Consider the following 20,218-nt stretch of genomic DNA (forward strand, 5'->3'; position numbering starts at 1 on the left):
GTCTTCACAGCCATTCAAGACCAAGGAATTTGTCTGAAACACAAATGGCTATTTCATTCTGTCCCTTAGGACTTACTTGTCAGTGCTAGGGCATTCCTTATTTTGCCTCTGTTTTAATAAAACAAACTGATAGTAAGTAAAAGTGGAGACTTGTTTTTAATTTAAACAATCCTTATTGCTATGAAATGCACTCTTAAGTCACTGAGGAAATTGCTACTCCTCTGACCAAGATCTCTTCTATTAATCTGTCTTACTGCCCCCAGTAGCCCAATATATGGCCTGAGCTTTATTTATTTGTATGTCCCACTTCATTCCAAAGCACATTTAAAATAGCTGAGGCTTTGGGATTTAATTTAGTTGAATAAACAAGACATAAAATTGAGCAACATTCCTCTTTGCCAGCTGACATAACCTACCTTTTCTTCTTCAGCATATGTAACATTTTGATTAGTAAAAGAATACTCATTAAGCTGATGCGTTTACCATTAAAATAATTATTTAAGCAAAAGAGACTTAATTGTGGTATTTTTTACACTTAATGGTTTCAGATTTGTTACAGAAAATCGTAAAGGTAAAGAAGAAAACCTATATAACTTAGGTTTCAAATTTTCAATCACAGTCATAATTTCAAATATTCTGTCCCGCATACATTCATGTTTACTCATCTGAAAATATGTGCTCACAAGGGGATGCTAAAATAGGTGCTCTATGCCTTCCTTACCACTGCCTCCTTCACCTCTTCCTCTCCCACACCCCTGCCCTAACAGTGTGGAAAGGTGTCAAACAGACAAAGGAGGCTTCAGCATGTTCCAGAACATTGTCTACAGCATTCAGACTCACCTTCGGGAGGGATATCCTTGTATTTAGACGTTTTGTAATACACACATTTATTTTCATACAATAGATTTACTTCTATTTTTAATGTTAAAAAAGTGGCAATGTTAAAAAAAAACTAGAGAGGAACTGAGTTTTAAGTTTGGAAAAGAGAGAAATTAGTGAATTAATTGGAAGCATCCTCCCATTAGCAACAATATTACTTAGCTTCTTGTAATAAAGAGTTTCTTTATTCCAGTAATTACTATTTATCTGAGATAATATTCTTGAAAAAATGTAAATAAAAATCAATTGCAACTTTCCTGTATCAATCACTCCATTAATGACAATCAGGGTAAAAACAGAAGCTAAGACACAGCACAGAAACAGGGAAAGACATGGGGTAAAAACAGAAACTAAATTGCTAGCCTTCATTATCTGTCACAAAAGAAACACTAGGATGATCCTAACTGATTAATTTGCTGAGAGTTACTTCCTATTTATGAATAGTATCCCAACTTTAGTCTTTACCTATATAATATATATTACAGGTTTTCTTCTTACATGTCCTTATAAATGGCAATTACATTTTTATGCAGAAAAAGTAGAAAGACTAGTGTCATGGTCAGCAACTGGAGTAAGAATATTCTGCCTATGATAGAATTTAAAAATAAGAGAATGGCACAATAAGAAGTAACTTAGAAGAAGAAAGAGGGAAGAGAGAGAAAGGGATTTTATCAGTTTAATATGCACAGATTCATCACTGTTGTTACAGCTTACATATATTATTTTTTAAAAGCAGTTTAACTTCTTAAAGATGATATTTATGTTTGCCCCCAATTTTTCCACTACTGAGAAAACAAAATAAAACAAAACAAAAACAAAAGAGATTTCCAGAGGAGAATGTACATTCTTCAGTTTTGTGTCTGGGTTCTTTTTTTGGGGGGGGCGTGGTAAGGGAGTGGCAGGTAGTACAGGGAAAAGCAGGCAATTGATGTTGAAAAACAAATGGGTCAGTACTAAAATAGAAGATTTCTAGATCTGATTTCTTTACCTGAAGAAAGTGTCCTACAACTGAAAAAAGCTAATGTAAATAGTGAATATAGTACAGTGAGAACAAGGGAGAAAACTAATGCATCCTGTCTGGACAGGGTGCAAGACTTTTTGGAGTTTCATTTGACTTGTCTGGTTTGTTGTTGGTGTTGTTGTTGGGTGAGATGCTCTTTATCTTTGTCCCTTAATGAGTCTGGGTAACAAAAATCTAGAGGAGAGGGACTAAAAAGGTGGGAGATAACCATGTCCTAAGAACACTTAAAGGACCATGGGTGTTTAGTAGGTAGAATAATTAGGACACAGGCCAGCCACAGTCAAGTTGCTGTAGTGAAGGTGTCCATTGCTTTGTGATTTAGAAATGCATTACTAAGTAATCACTTAGTACATATTCTGTGTAAGCACTTTGCTATCATCAGGCATGGCTTGGTGACACAAACCACATTTCCTACCCTCATGGAGCTTTTTCTCATGGGCCTTGCATGAACAAAGTATGGTTATCATTTTCATAATCACTTCTCTTCCTGGGGAGTTTCCCATTAACAATTTTTCATAACTAATGCCCAGAGTGATAAGTACAGCTAACATCTTAGATCAGAAAGATTTAAACTAAGTCCAATAAATTCAGTAAGTTTCTTTAACATAACCTGAGAGAAAAGAAGCTAAGAGATTGGGGATTTTAAACCAGGGGTTTTTAAAATTTCATCCTAGGAGGAGATGCTGTGGAATGTCCTTATTATGAGAGAAAAGTGACCTGAATAAGAACCAAAGAGAGTTTCAACATCTACAGGGATTCGCAGTCAACTAAAGCTCTCCCTGGATTCCTCTGATATTTAGAACCAGATTCCTCACTGAGGGTACTTCTCTTTGTTTATGCTTTTAGAATTTTCTCTAATCAGTGCTGTTTTCAATCTCTCAGTAATAAAATCACTAAAAATAGCAATAATACATTTAATAATGATACATACAATAATTATCATTTATTGTACCATCTATATTCCAGTCATTGTATTAAGTGATCTATTTTTTTTTTGAGGTAAGCTATAAAGTAATCATCATTTCCTCCATTTTCACAAATGAAAAAAAAAATCAAACTTCATAGACATGAAATATTTTTTTCTGAAGGTCACATAGTTTTGAGTCTGGCTCTGCCATTTCTTAAGTCCCTGCTAAGAGGGCAAAGCTTTTGATCATTTCCAAGTAGCCAGATAGAATACCATCATCTGTGTAGAGTGAGAGAAGCAGGAGCAGAAACTGCGAATGCATAAAGAAGTAACACTGCTTATTTCTGAGAAGGAAAACTGCAGTGGGGACAAGCTTTATATTTTATACTTTTTTTTATATATTTGAATGCTACGACCTCTTCATGTATAACTTTTAAAAAAAATTCAGCACAAATGCTAAACTGCCTCTCAAATTCATTCCTTTCTGTTCTTCGTAGTTGTGCTAAAACAATCCAAGAGAAGGGACTTGGGGTCCATGCTCACCTGAACTTCAGGGTTGTGTTGATATGTTGGTGGCTTGCCATGATGAAGGCAGAGCTCATGCAAGACTGAGAACACTCCTGCAGAGGTGAATGTGAAGAAGATGTCAGTACCTAGCCTCAACCTCCAGCCTGGACAATTGCCTTCTGAACTTCTTTCTGCTAAAAGATGGATTACTTTTTAATTTTAATATTAGAGGTAATATGTAGTGATTTTCATTCAAAAGGGAAAATATTATTCTATTATAATCCTGACTAAGCTAAACAGGAGTGTGTTATAATAAACAGATCTCAGTACATCACAAACACAGCTTTCTAACAAAGCGTTCAAAAGTATAAGGCCTTTACACACTCAACTCTTTATCAATGATTTCAAATTAAATAAGAAACTTGATAGCTGGGGTAAAACTGAAATTGGTGGCAACATCAAATGCTGATAAAGTTTAAATGGAACTTCTATACTCATATATTGTTGGTGGCAGGGCAAGTCAGTTCAACCATTTTGAAAAATAAAATTGGCAAAATGCATCAAAAGCTATAAAAACCATTCACAGCCTTAGACCTACTAATCTCACTTCTGGAAATTTTTCCTTTGAAATTATAAACATTTCCACTTCAACTATGCAAGTAATGTTTTTAAGAATGTGTAGTTGAACCTTTGAGAGTTTATTATAAATGTTTTACATTTATACTGAAATAAAAATATAAAGACAGCACAATGAATTAAAAAAAACCCTACTTTTTCACAAGTGAATACTATATGTTAAGTGCTAACCTAGAAGCTATACATATAGATGCTTATCCAAATATGGTTGATTCAATGGTCTATGAACTGGAAGTTTCATTATTAGGCAATTTTGTGTTTTCATAGTTCAGAGATAAATGATGCTATAGGATAATCCTAAATATGATGAACACATTTCAAAAGAACTCTCTAAATCATCAAAGAAAGATTACAGTTAGTTCAAAATAGTTAAATTCTTAAGACTATATGATCTAACTGGACCACTGAGTCATCAACATTTATTGCTGAATACTGTTATGAACCATTTACCCAAGGACAGGTCCTTGTAAGGAATGATATTTTTAATTTCTGAGAATAAGAATCCCCTCTCACGTTGTAGTCACCTTATTGCTGATTGAGTAGGCCAACATTGAAAAGTTTTTAGTTGGCTAATATTTGAAACTTGGTTCTGAATTCATAAATGCTAGAGAATGGACTACTGTGAAACAGTGAATTTTAACCCATTTCCATACAACCACATACTTTAAGTGAAGAAAACAGAAAGAAAGCTGTATACACTCCACAACAGCAACAACATAAAACATACCTATGAAAAAGACTAGAAAGGAATAAATGCAAACTAGAGAACAGCAATGATGAAGTACTGGCATTATAAATGAGCAATTTGTCTTCTATTTTCTGGAACTTTCTTCCTTTATAAGAACATATAGTTGGGTCTTCCTTTCTATAAATTTTTTATTTGACTATAATTGATATACATTGTTATATTAACTTCAGGTATACAACACAGTGATTCAATAAGTTTGTAAGTTATGCTATGCTCACCACTAATGTAGCTACCATCATCATCATACAACACTATTACAATATCATTGACTATATTCCTTATGCTGTGCCTTTTATTACCATGACTTATTCATTCTGTAACTGGAAACCTGTTATCTCTCACTCCCCTTCACCCATTTTGCCCATCACCCCATCCCCCTCCCCTCTGGCAACCATCAGTTTGTTTTCTGTATTTATAGGTCTATTTCTGCCTTTTGTTTGTTTGTTTATTCATTTGGGGTTTTTTTATTCCACATATAAGTAAAATCATATGACATTTGTCTTTCTCAGTCTGACTTACTTCACTCAGCGTAATACCTGCTAAGTCCATCCATATTATCGCAAATGGTATAACCTCATCCTTTTCTTTTTTTTAAAGATTTTTATTTATTTATTTGAGAGAGAGGTAAAGTGAGCAAGGAGCTCCCCCACTGAGCAGGGAGCCTGATGTGGAGCTTGAACCCAGGACCCTGGGATCATGACCTGAGCTAAATGCATATGCTTAACCAACTGAGCCACTCAGGCACCCCTAACTTCATCCTTTTTTACGGCTGCATAATATTCCTGTGTGTGTGTGTGTGTGTGTGTGTGTGTGTGTGTGTGTGTGTGTGTGTGTTATTCTTTCTTTATCCAATTTGACTCTCCCTTTTAAATGGGGATGTTTAAACCACCTATATTTAATGTAATTATTGATATGGTTAGGTTTAAATCTTTGAGCTCATCATTTGTTTTCTATTTGACTCATTTGTTCTTTGTTCCCTTTTCCCTCTTTTCCTGACTTTTTGGATTAATTGATTATATTTAATGATTCAGTTTTCTCTCCTTAGTTGGGTTATTAGCTATAACAACTTGTGTTATTTTAATGCTTGCTTTCAGGTATATAATATACATCTTTAACTACCTTTAACAGTCTACCTTCAAATGATATAATGACCCATTACATCTAGTGTAACAAGCTTATAACAGTGTTCTTCTATCTCCTTACTCTAGTACTATTGTTGTCATATATTTTACTTCTATATATGGCTTAAAGTGTGTAATACATTGTTATTAATTGTTCTGTAAACAAAAATTATCTTTTAAAAATATTTAAATAATAAAAACAATTATTGATATTTATCCATAAAATTTCTGGTGCAAAGTAAATGGCAAGATACAAAGATATCTATATTGCATAAAGAAAGACAGTGTTTGGGGGGCCTAGATGGCTCAGCTGGTTGGGTATCCAACTCTTGATTTTGGCTCAGGTCATAATCTTGGGGTCATGGGATCAAGCCCTGAATCAGATTCCACACTCAGTGCAAAGTCTGCTCAGGGTTCTCTCCCTCTGTCCTTCCCCCTGCTCGAACTCTTTCTCTCTCTCAATTAAATAAATTAAATATTTAAAATAAAAAAAAAAGAGTGTTGGAATTTTGCTTTCTTTTCTCTATTTGCAATTTTTAATGGATTTATGTTAATTTTTTAAATGGCTTTCTTTTTTAAATATTTTATTTATTTATTTGAGAGAGAGAGCATGAGAGGGGAGAGGGTCAGAGGGAGAAGCAGACTCCCCGTGGAGCTGGGAGCCCGGTGCAGGACTAGATCTTGGCACTCCGGATCATGACCTGAGCTGAAGGCAGTCGTTTAACCAACTGACGTAGAACACAGAGCCACCCAGGCACCCTGGATTTATGGTAATTTTATAAAGAAAAAAGTTAATATTACATACCTTTGGTTCATTCTAAGTTTATGGGAAGTACAAAAATGTTTAGGGTACAGTAAAATGTTATGTGTAAAGAGGAAGAATAAAATGTTATATGGCCATAACTACATTATGATGTTCAAAATACAAAGCAATCCTTAAAAAATTATACCATATAAAAACTTAAGCAGTATCACTTCACTAAGCTGCTGCAGAGTGGGACAGGATGGGCTGGAGTGGGGCAATAAACTATACATGTTGCATCACCCACTCACAAGGCATTTCAAATCCTATAGAGGAAATTATTTATCCTGCTATAAAATATCTAAAACATCCACTTTCCTCGATATACAAAAGAAATGCTGATTGAGAAGAAAATAAAATGGTAACAATAAGAGAGCAGAGAGGTGAGAGGGGAAGCTACAGCATTAAATGTGTACCGCGGATGTTGCCAGGGTGTGTAATGCAATATACAGCATCTATAAAATGTAGAAGAGGAAAGCACACCAATTAGGAGAAGAGGAAGCATTCTGATTAATTAAATAAAGACTCCTTTGAGTAACTTTGATTATAAAGTGCTCAAAGATTAATTAAGGATCTTAATTTTTTCAAATAAAAGTGTACATCACATCATAAACCAGCATAGTACATAAATGGTGTAAAGCATGTCAAGGAGGGTTAGTGAAATTTGGAGGAATAAAAATCCAGAATGGATTATAACAATGATTACTTTCTTAGCCATAGCTCATAGGGTTTTTCTATATGTTCTTTGGTGGTGAGGAATAAAAAGTTCATAGTAGACTCTTTTATACACTCATAACTTATAAAATACATTTGTACCAATGTAATTTTCATAATAAACCATACATAGGTCATTACAGGGTCTGTGTCAATCATTTGCAATAGATACTTTTGTCCTTTTTTTAAAGTTCCACATTGAAGTAGCCTTTAAAATGGGTATAGAGTTATTGGCTTGCTAGACTCCGTAGGACTACTGCAAACAAGAGCATTTTGCCTAGACTAGGACAAAACAGGTAAGTTGTACCTTTTATAGAATGTTGCTTTAGTAAGATTCATACAATGAAAAATAGGAGATAATCCAAAATGTTAACAGAATTTGTTATTGAAAGATGAACTTTTGTGTATTTTTAGCATAATTATTGCTTTTCCCCAAATACTTCTAATAGTTAACTTTGGAATGAAATATAAACATCTTTAAAAGGTTGCACACTTCCCAAACTTAGTAAGAAAGTTATATAACACATATTTAAACCATCCCTTCGTGTCTAAGAACCATCCTTATGGTTTTCAGTACAACTTCTCTGGAGGAGTGGCACTTCTCTTAGGACTGAAAGGTGCAGAACACAGTTTGCAAACAACCTCAGGATGCTATGATTCTTCTATTTCTTTAGTTACAGCTGAGATAATCTACGTGACAATGTCTATCTTGTAATTTGGTGTTTGGTATCTGATATACCATCAGTTGTCTACTAGAACTAGTCAAGCTTCTTAAAGCACCTTATTTTACATGTAACTGTAATCCAATAATGTTTTCACTGAGGTGTGTGAATATATACACATACATTGTTGGGAAGCTATTTTTCTTAGAGCTAAGGTCAGTCTCCCTCTTGATCTCTCTCTCCTTCTCCTCTCTCCTATTTCCCTTCTTTTTCCTTTCCCTCTTTTCTACTTCTTCCCTCCCTTTTCTCTTGCTCTCTCTCTCCTCTCTCTCTCTCTCTCTACGCCCCTCTCCCCCTCCTTTCTCTCCTTTTCATTGGAGGGGCTAGTTTTGACTCTAGAAAGAAGCAGCTGCTGCTAGGGTAAGACATAAGAGAAATATTATTCCACTTATGTTAAGGTATCAGTATTCCTTTAGCCTACTCCAGACTAATGAACCATATCTTTAGGGTATAGATCTATAGAACCATATCCATCCTAGACACTCAAATCTACAAACCCATGTGCGAGTTGGGCTAGCCAGAAACACAAGGCTCATAGCACTCTGTCCCTGAACTGTTGACCAGTTGTTCCCATTGCTCAATTGGCTGGAACCCTGAGAAGCACAAAAGGCAAGAAAAGGGATCTTAGGAGGCAGCTCCTTACTCCCCCAGTGTACTGGCCTGCAGGCAGCTCCTGAGGATCACTCACTATCAATTGTTAGGACCTGATATTTACTTGAAGGGCCTTTTAGAGTTCAGAAGCATTAAGAAAAGCAATGGTGGAAGCAACTTACTGAGTTACCTTTATGAGAGCTCCAGTATTAGCTAAGAAGTGCTAAAATTCCTAAAAGTGCACTGTCTTCTCGTATCATAGATGACTGGTTAACTCAGATTCTCTCTATGCCCTCAATCTTCCATTCATCTAACCATGAAGGTAGAGCCCTTAGCTTTCAGATGTTTTCTTTCCAAGGATAAAACCATTGTATTTTCCCAGAGCATTTCCTTCATATATAATAACATGTGATTAAGAGGAAAAATAATAGGGTTGTGTTTTAGTTCTCAACAGGAGGCATATCATAATTACTAGGAAAAATTTTCAAAAACCATATTTCCTTCACAAAGACATGCTCTGCTGTATAAGGGAACATGGGGAGAGGAGGGCTCATGCCCTTTCATCACTCATTGGTATAATGGAAAGAGACTGCACTTCTGAATCAGGAAACCTAGGTTTCAGTCAAAGCTCTGACATTCTCCTTTAACTTATTCATTCAACTAATACTAAGTGAGCATTTTCTCTGTCAGGCATTGGACTAAGTTCTAAGTACAAAATGGTGAACGAGAAAAGTTCACTGACCGTTTGGAGCTTAGAGTCTAGTTGTTATGATGGACCTTAAACAGATAATTATCTTAAAAGTAATTAAATTTAGAATTATGCAAAGGAAAAATGCAATATGCTCTGAGAATCTTAACTGTGTGACCATAGAGAAGTAACCAGACCTCTGTGCCTCAGCTTCACCATCTGCAAGATGGCATAAACCATACTTGCCAAACAACCGTGATAGACATATAAGAATACCCAGAGACAATAAATGTAAATGTGGTTTGGAAAATTCCATGTGGTAAATAAATATGGATGATTATCATCAGTTAGAGAGGTACTTTTTTTTAAAAAAACACATGAGTAACCCGTATCTTCCCCTTTGGCTAGCATGGTAATCATCAAAGAAAAAGAAAGCACAATATATCCAGTCGGCCTCAATGAGTCCTGCAGTAGATGTGGAATCACTTGAAATAACTGTTATTGTTACTATGTACAAACTGTTCCAGTAGCCTATTACTTCCAATAAACTACCTCAAACTTTAGTGGATTAATATAGTTGAAGAATTCAGGAAAGTTTCATCTGGAAGATTCTTTTGCTCCCAGAAGTATGTAGCATCACTTGCTGTCAATCAAGTGACCAAGAAGGTGGCTCCTTGAAAGGAACTCTAGAAGACTAGGCTCAGTGGGCCCCTTCCCCCTCCATACTGTCATGCTCTTTACGTGGTCACCATGTTGTACTTCACACGGGATAGGTCTGAGTTCCAAGAGTGAAGACCCAGAAAGTAGCAACTATCAATGTATTAAGGGCTGGGAAATCAGCAATGCATCCCTTCTACTATATCCTATCAGTCAGAGCAACCAGAGTCTGCTCAAATTCAGGGGAAGGAGAAATAAACCTCATTTCTCTATGTGAAGAATGTCAAAGAATTTATAGCTATCTTTAATCTGCTGCACAAATACTGGTAAAAATTAGCCATAGCTTAACTCTGTTCTATGTTTGCCTCAGTCCCTCCTCAATCCATTCTTGTTTCCACAACATATACAGACCAAGTAAGCTCCTGCATTTATATAAAATTTATAACAGAGACATGAAAGAGGGAAAGAAATCTTTCCCCATGGACCCCCATTAGTAGAGTGATTGAAGAGAGAAATGAAACAGCTTCTCAACAAACCAGTTCCTGGTACATTTGATCCAGGAGCTTGGAGAAGGGCTGAGAGTACACTGCCCCTTTCTCCTTCCTCCATCTGCTGCAATGCCTGATTTTGTTTTCCCATCTGATTATTTATTAACAAACAAAAAAAGTCCTAAGTGTCTGTTTTCTTATGTTCAGATCCTGACTGTAAAAGGGATTTTTAACAATATGCTCATTATAATCAAGTGACAAGTGAACTTGGAGGTCTTACGGAATTTATTATGACAGAATGTAAACTGCAGGATATTATTTGCTACATAAAATGTACAGGATATTATGCTGTATCCCAGAGGAAAACGCAGGGCATAAAAAAAAGAGCATGGATTTTGTAGTCACGTTGATCTGAGTCTGAGAAGTATTTCTGCCAATATATAAGACTGACAATATCACATCTGAGCTGGGTGTTTCTTCAACACCATTGTGGCTGAAGAAATGGAGAGTGAAATGTGCCTAACATAATGACTGACACAGCAGATTCTCAAGAAATGTTTGCTACAGGAACAAATAAAATCCACATCATCAAAGTAATCTCCTGAAAAACAAGATTTGATCATAAAAGGGATAACCTCTAAGATAACAGAAGAGGGAAACTAAAGTTTATTAAGTACCTACTATGTGGCAGGCATTGTGCAAGTTGCTGGGAATAAAGATGAAAAACAGGCTTTCCTCTCAGAGAAAAGCACATCACACAAGGGCTATGAAAGAGCAAAACACAACATTTGTGGCAATGCAGAGTGTGTGTGTATCAGCCTGCGGGTCCCAGAGAGGGACAGGTGGGCAGGGGCCTGGATTTTTAAGAAAAAGTATGAATCAAGCAAAAAACAGGGAGGAGAGGTGGACACCAAAGGTTATTACTCAAAAAGGTAAAAGGGTCCATTTAAATATCCTTGAGATTAAGGCTAAGAAGTGGGGAAAAATGATCCTGTAGGTCTATATTCCTTACTTCCAGTCGGATCCTGGCAATGAGTCCAGATCCAGACACACAGTAGGCACTCAATAAATTCTCAATAAAGGAAAGGAGAGTAGGGGAATGTGGGGTGCCTGATGAATTTTGTACTCTATCCTAATGACTGAATGTTACACTGAAGGCCACAGGCTATGTTGAAAGATTTCAAGTAGGGCCAATTTGATTAAGGTTCCTCTTTTCCAACCATGCATCTAACAACAGTATGGGGAAAGAATTAGAGTAGGTCACACATATAGGTAGGGAAGAGTTAATCTATTATAGTAATCTTTCTCTGGTGTGTTCTAAACCTTTACAAAGATTAAGTCAGGTATAATATTCTCTGACTGTTTCACCTGAATCAGAGAATGTCAAACCTACTTCCACACTTGCTTTGGGTATGAAAGTCAGACAGGGGTGAAAGTACCAGTCAGCTCACAGTATATTTCTATTGACCTGCTTGGGTGCCTTCCTAGCTAACAAAACTCTCTCCTGATGAAGCAACAATTTGCCTCCTAAGCATGTCTTTGTGGTGAGAAGATGTGTAAAGCACAGACCAACAGAAAAATGTCTTGTTTGGTGGGAACTTTTATTTTTCTCATGTCTTTTCAGCTTCTCTTTTGGATTTTGCTCTAAGCTCTAGATATCAGTAACCTTTCACACTCAAAAGTTCAATCGAAGAAAACACTAGTTTGTACAAGATTCTCATCATGGCAAAACGGCATTATCTGCTTGAGGCTGTAAGATTGTAGATGAAAAGGGGATTGAACGTCAAGTCACTAGTATATCTGGCTGTCAGGCAGAAAAGGGCAAGTGGTCATTTGAATGAAATGACTTACAAGCCTCCCTTACGAAGTCAAATATTTATCTAAAGGTGGTCAGAAGATAATCCTGACCCACCCAACCTTACCTCTGGCTTTTTCACTTACTTGAATTTATATCCTTTCATTCATTCAACAAATACCTCTTGGGAACCTATTTTATGCTGGGTGTCGGAGGTAAAATGGTAAACCAGACAAAGATCAACCTGCTTTCTATGCACTGCCTCTGGACAACTTAGAATTAGACCCATCTTCCCATGGTTTCCAAAATACAGTCTAATTAGTCCTGCTCCCACACTTGTTTGTGGCTTCACTTTCAGGATAAATATTTCCATCATTTAAGGATTTACTCATAATCTATGTCTTCTGTGAATCTTCCTTATTGTTCTGCTCCAAGTAATTTCTTTTTGTTATAGCTATTTCACAAATTTTAGCCCTTGACCATACAATGTGCCACTGTCTGACATATTACTTGAAAGAATATAAACATAATGATATATAGATATCACAGCATAACATGGTTTTCCAAATATTCATTTACACCACAAAGATGAGTGCTTATAATTGAAGATGTATATGAAACACCCTCAGCAGGACTGAATTCCAACTAGTTTATATGAACTTCACAAAAGATGAACTTAAGTGACTGTTTTATCCTTCGGGTTAGAATCCATTTAAGAAGTATGACTAGATGCGTCCCACATTCGATAGGAGGATAATGTTAGTGTCTGGACGTGACAAGTCACATATTTCAACCACGAATTTTTAAAAGCTGGCATATGAAGAAATGAAGAAAAGAGAAAAAAAGACATTCTACTGCTCATCAGCCTCTACAGAACACATAAAGCTGTCAGAAAAGATAACAATGGAATTGTTCTCTACCCTCCAGCGGAAATATTCCAGAAACAAAAGATTAAAATGTGATTTGATCCCCAGTGTAATGTCTGGGAGCTGTGGATTTTATGAACAACTTGCCAGTAGGGTCAGGTTTAGAGGAGAGTCTCAAAACCTTATCTATCTAAACACAAAAGAGGAAGTAAAGTCAAATAGGACATGGAAGGGCTCAGTACATATTCAGACTTTTGTAGTGTAAAAATTTTTGTTCTACTTCCTCATCTCAGTTCCCCATCCCCTACCGAAACACTCCCCCCAACTTCCCCCAAACTATAAAATATTTCTCCACTATTGACAGGGTAAGATTTCAATCCCTCTTTCTCTTATGTCCAAATGTCAAAGGAATCAGTGTCTTTCTATATTGCACTGTCATAAAACAGAGCTCTCTCTTTGTAGTGAATTCCCCTCAATCCATCAAGAGTTGAGCAGAGCATATGCTTGATAATTAAAAGGTCAAATATTATGGAGGCATACTGTGATGCATATGTTTATAAAAGATTTCATTTAACCCAATCATTTTAATCACAAAAATTTGTTTTCCACAATTATCAATCAATTCAACTAAGTGTTTTGTAATCTATCCCCCGTCTCTGAAAAGCAAATCAAATTACTGTTATTTCTAACTATAACACTAGGAATTTTCATGTTATACATAACAAAAAAGTTTTTTAATGGTGGCACTAATAAAAGTTCATTTTAAATTAAAAATTAAACATAATAACTATTTGAGACTGTTCTAATTTTCATAAGGTATGTCAGTAATTTTGAATGAGGATGGGTGGTAAATTAAATATAAATTGAAATGCATGGGTCCACAGTAGTCACTTAAAATATACTTACTGAGTAAATGAATAATAATTATTTTTACTAACAAGCCACTCTAGACAATTTGCAAGAGATTGATGAAAGTGGGAGAGTAGTATTATTTTTTGTTGCTTAACTATTTGTTTTTTCACTCAAGGTTAAAAAAAATAAAAGCCCACCTCCTTAGGGGAGCAAAAATCATTTATAATTTATACTTCTCCAGTGTCATAAGGAAATATATGTGAAAATCTGAGTGAACTACTTGCTCTGTTATGCATGTTTGTGCCCCCTCCCCATCATTACCAAGTTTATACGTTGAAACCCTAACCCCCAGTGTGGCTATATTTGGAGATGGGGCCTCTAAGGAAGTGATTAAGTTTAAAGGAGCTCATAAGGCCAAGTGCGGACATAGTGAGAAAGTGGCCACCAACTGCAAGCCAGAAAGAGAGCTCTCACCAGAAGCTGAATTTGCTGAAACCTTGATCTTGCCTCCAGAACTGTGAGAAAATAAAATTCCGTTGTCTATCCACTTCATCGGAAGTATTTTGTTGCGGCAGCCCAAGCCAACTAACACAGGCCCCACAGCTCCTCTTTATTCCAGTGAAGTGGTAGTGGCCCTTGGAGACAGTCATTGGCGACATCACCTGGATGATCTACACCATTATCTCAATCTGCATCCAGGCAAAACTACACTTTTGGCATTGAGATCTCCACCAAATGGCTTTGCCTCCTGCAGGAGATGCTTCAATGTGCTGGCCAGACCCTGCTCAGGACTAATGATTACTCCTCCAAAAATGGAAAGAGAGTGCTAACAGCTCAGAGGTCTAAGTCCTCTCAAGAAATTGTCCTCAGCTATAGAAAGCTGCCTCAACCCCAATCCTACCTCCTTGCTGGTCCCTCGCCACACCACCGCGTGCTAAGAAATGTCATCCCCATTTCAGAACCTGCAGGGTTAGCTGGGACATTCAGTAAGCCTGCATCAGGACTGAAGTTCTTCTTCGGCTGAACCCTGCTTCTTTGCCTTCTCTTTCACAGATGTTGATTCTAAGAGCACTTCCTAACAAACTTTTTCCAGGCTTCCTTTCACATCAGAATCTGCTTCCAAGAGAACCCAACCTCTAACTCCCCTCAATGGGAATCACCTTTAGTTTTATTTTTCTGGTATAGTTGAAATAAGTGGATTTCCACTGAAAGACTACAGGGAGGATAAAAGTCATAAATACAGCTCAAACCAAGGATGAGAAGGAAAACCTGAAGGGAAAAAATTATACTGAGCCTCTAGATATGCCTGAATTCTAGATTTGGTTATTTCACATGCATTATCATGTTTTTCCACCCTAACATTGTTTAGTGGCAATATATTCATATCACTCCCAGAAACACCATCAAATTAAAATATGCTCACTGCTAACAAACTGCATGTAAGAATAACAGAAAAGAGATTTACAATAACTTCAAGAACTCTGAATGTACCATTCATTCCATTCCTGCCTCTATTTTGTTCACTCTCTCTCCTCTTCTCATTTACCTTTACCTTTACAGCCAATGGCTACCCTTCCCTCAAAGCCCAACTCAAGTGTCAATTTCTTTATAAAATATTCTTTGTTCAACCCTAGCTCTTCCATCTGTAGAGTTTGGGTGTATTATTCAATTAATGCACTGAAAGTTTTTGAGTCCTATAGTTTATACCTCCAAAGTCTCATAAGCTTTTAGAGACAGAGAGTATGTGTTGTAATTCTTCAAACCTCTCAATGAGCCCAGAGCCTTGAACATTACCTACTGGACAGAGGTACAAGGAGTATAACACTCTCCATTGCAGGTGTTTAAAGAAAAATGGAGGTAATCTTTTCATAGAGAATGTCTAAAATGTTTCTCACCTAAGGAATAGGGGAAACATCCCCAACCCATAATTGCACGGATAAATTACCTACATCAATAGCTTTCATCTGTATTTAATATTGAAGAGTGAGGTTTAGGGATAACTGGTAATCCTTAAGCATTACCCAGACATTCTACAGGTTAAACTCATGTGGCTTCAATAAATAAAGAAGGGCTGGCTTAATTTTTGGTATTAATTCAACAAATATTTATAATGCACTCACGGTATTCTTAGAATTATGGATATAAAGTTCATTGCTGTCTAATCAACACAACACCATTTCTTTTATTAGTTCTAGTGAGCAAGTAAGAACAGGGAACACACATAGCAATGGGCTACCAAAGTAAAGAAAGGAAAACACAGTTAAATCTACAAACTGAAATCCATGAAAAGAAAAATTTCTCAGGGGGTACCTGGGTAGCACAGTCAGTTAAGCATCTGCCTTCAGCTCAGGTCATGATCCCAAGATCCTGGGATTGAGTCCCACATCAAGCTCCCCCCTCAGCAGGGAGTCGGCTTCTCTCTCTACTCCCCTCCTGCTTCTGCTCTCTCTCTCTCTCAAATAAAATCTTTAAAAAAAAATTCTCAGAATATTAATAGACAGAATTTATTTTTTTACAAAAACCTACCCCATTTTTTAGTATTTACTATGCACCAAGAGCTACCACTTGCTGTAACATTGCCTTATTTAATCCTTATTACAAACCTATGATTGTGCATTTTGCAAAGGAGAAAACTGAGAATCAGATATGCTAAATAACTTACCCAATATTACACTAAGGTGTTGTCTGCTCTTAGCTAGTGCACCATAATAATGGTACTATTATTCTAACAGGGTCAATGAAAATAACATTTAAAGATACTTTATGTGTTAAAGCCTTCCTATTAGGCATTTCTTGTTTACATCTTTATGAGGCATAATCCGCTCTCCATTTTAATTTTCTTTCTTGCCTGTAATAGCAGTTACAACCTTAGCTAACTAAAAAGTATACTCAAATAGAACCTAGTGGAATTTAAAAATAAAACTTTAATGTGTTTTCTCCATATCTGTTCCTTTTCTCCTTCTAACACCTAATTTCATAGATACTGAGTTTTCTTTTTATAAAACACTGCAACTGATATTTTGCTGTAGGACTTTTGCATGACATTAAAAATTTAGAAGGCAAAATGTCAGGAAGTAACTGTTTTTGTCCCTCTTGAAACATAGCATTGGGGAACATGATCAAAAAGACATGACCGCAAATTGACCTGTGAGCTGGACCCCGACACTAGGAGACTCTTCATCCAGTCCACTGTCTTAGGAGTTGGGTTCTACTTGCCTTTCCTTCCCCCAGAGGCTGCTCCAAGGACATAACCTTGAGATGGTGATGTGATGTTGAAAACACCTGATGGTATACATGATGGAGTCCACTTAGGGCCTCTAGATAAGCGTCAAAGATTTGGAGGGCGAGTGGAGGGATCCATGCATCTTGCTGCTGCCCATGAGAAATCTCATATGTAAGCTCCCTTTGCTAGTATCAAAACTGCCACCTACCAACCTGGAGTGGCCTGCCTCTTTGGTCTCTCCTTGTTCTATGCATACAGGACCGATTTTGGATTACACAGGAAAGCTCCTGAAAGGGCTGTGAACCTACACATAGTAAGCATTACCAACCAATTATTTTTGTATTATATTAGCAACTATCTCCAAAATGTGACTTTACTCTTACTGAACAGAACTTATCAGATTTGGTGAACATATGGAAATTGAACAGAACTTATCAGATTTGGTAAACATATGGAAATGTTGTACATAACATTGCTGTTTTAAATAAAACTATATGAAGTTACATTTAAAATGGTGTCTTGCAAAAAACTTAAAAATATCTCTTGACTTCCCTCTTAAAAGTATTTAGTAAGACATAAAGATGACCAGAATTTGAAGTAACATTGAAAATTAAGCAGAAAATCACCATTGCCAGCATTCGCTGGAAATCCCCTAACTATAAAGTTTTACATACACTGAAATGTAATCATTGGTCCACTAGTGCTATGCTCAGGACTAAGGAAGCAGAAACACCCTTACCATTTATCTCTTCCCTCCCAGCACAAAGAACAATACCTGTACAAACCCGAGCATTGGAAAAAGTGAGCCATCTGTGATATTATGTGAGTACTGTTCTAACGGTCCTCCAGGGTCAGTCTGATACACCCAAACAGACCAGTAAATGCTTCAATTCTACCCAGAAAGAGACAGTGAATTGCTGAAAACTATCTGGCAGGAAGTAGTGGGGGGCTGGTAGTATTGTATACGATCCCAGGAGAAAAGCAAGAAAGGGAAAAAAGAAGAAGAGAAGAAAAAGAAGAAAACTCATCAGAACCACGAGACACCACCTCACACCAGTCAGAATGGCTAGAACTAACAACACAAGAAACAACAAATGTTGGCGAGGATGTGGAGAAAAAGGAACTCTCTTACACTGCTGGTAGGAATGCAATTGGTGCAGCCACTCTGGAAAACAGTATGGAGATTCCTCAAAAAGTTGAAAATAGAACAACCCTATGATTCAACAATTGCACTACTAAGTATTTATCCAAAGGATACAAAAATAGTGATTCAGAGGGGCACATGCACCCAATGTTTATTGCAGCAATGTCCACAATAGCCAAAACATAGAAAGAGCCCAGGTGTCCACTGATGGATGAATGAATAAAAAAGAGGTGGTATACACACACACACACACACACACAAAATGGAATATGGAATATTATTTAGCCACCAAAAAGAATGAAATCTTGCCATTCGTAACGATGTGGATGGAGCTAGAGTTTATTATGCTAAGGGATAAGTCAGTCGGAGAAAGACAAATATCATATGATTTCACTCATCTGTGGAATTTAAGAAACAAAACAGATGAACATTGGAGGAAGGAAGGAAAAATAAAATAAGATAAAAACCATAAGCAAACCATAAGAGACTCTTAACTATAGGAAGCAAACTGAAGGTTCCTGGAAGGGAGTGGGTGGGGGGATGGGGAAACTGGGTGATGGGCATTAAAGAGGGCACTTGATGTAATGAGCACTGGGTGTTATATGCAGTTGATGAATCACTAAATTCTACCCCTGAAACTAATAATACTATATGATAATTTGAACTTAAATAAAAAAAAGATTTTAAAAAGAAGAAAACCTAGGGAAATTGTTGGGAACAGTGGTCTTTGGTGATTCCTCTTTAAGGAGCTCAAACACTTCATAGTGTCTGAAGCTCCCACCACAGTTCAGCAGGCAAGGTTATGGAGAACCGCGCAAACAAGCTTAATAGCATGGACTTCAGGAGAGATTTCAAATAGCAGCCAAACAGAGTGAGGCTAAATTAAACACAGAAGGACCAATGTAGGGCCTTAAAATTTTCTGCAGATAAGATAAAGGGAGTATGATTAGTATCATACTAACAAGGCAGAGTTAGAGATCACCTCAAGACCCAAAGACATTTTTTAAGTGTTTTGGAAATCTGAATAGGATGTATGAAAGATTTTAATAAATATTTGGAGGATGGAAAGCATAAGAAGGAATAAGTGATTTGCTTGGGTAAAGTAACAATCCAGGTGGCTACAGGTAAACTATAAAAAAATGAGGCAATTTGCCCCAAAGCCTTTGATAAGCTTAACTACTGGAGGCACCAGTTACCAGGAAAGTGAGTCAGATGAGGAGTGGAAAGACAGATTAGTTGGAAGACTGTATACAGGGCATTTGGAACATCCCAGGTCCCCTTTCCCATGCCTGTAGTTAGTGGATCATTCCCTACATCCCCTTGCACTGGCAGAACAACAGTTGTCTGTTCTCTGAAAGGCACCAGGCTATGTGACAGGGGCACTGTGCAGAGCAAGAGGGCATGTAGGAGTGAAAATGGGATGCAAAGGAGTCTAAAAACTGCACACTCTTGGGAGCCTTCTCCTTCTCTTGCCTAGAATTTGGAAGTAGGGATCTTCAGTTCTGCATCCTGGACAAGAAGCGAGAAACGGTGTCATCATGGGTAGAACTCTACAGCCCAAGAAAAGAAGTCTTTATTGGGACATTTTGTGGTCCCTGAATTAAAAGGCTAGCTTTCTTCCTGCTCAGTATAGAAGCAACTAATCTACCAACTCACAAGACTACTCTCCCACAAGGCACTCACCCTTAATGAGCTTTTTGGTACTTCTGGAATATGAATGGACAGACGAACATTATTTAAAGAATAATTAAAGAATGTTTTCAATGTAAAAAGAAGTTAAAGGAATTCAAAACAAAACTACAATAAAAAAGTAAAAAAAGAAAAAACTAAGCGTAGAGAACAGATGAAAATTTCATA

Source organism: Zalophus californianus, chromosome 1 (assembly GCF_009762305.2).
Source record: "Zalophus californianus isolate mZalCal1 chromosome 1, mZalCal1.pri.v2, whole genome shotgun sequence".
NCBI lineage: Eukaryota > Metazoa > Chordata > Mammalia > Carnivora > Otariidae > Zalophus > Zalophus californianus.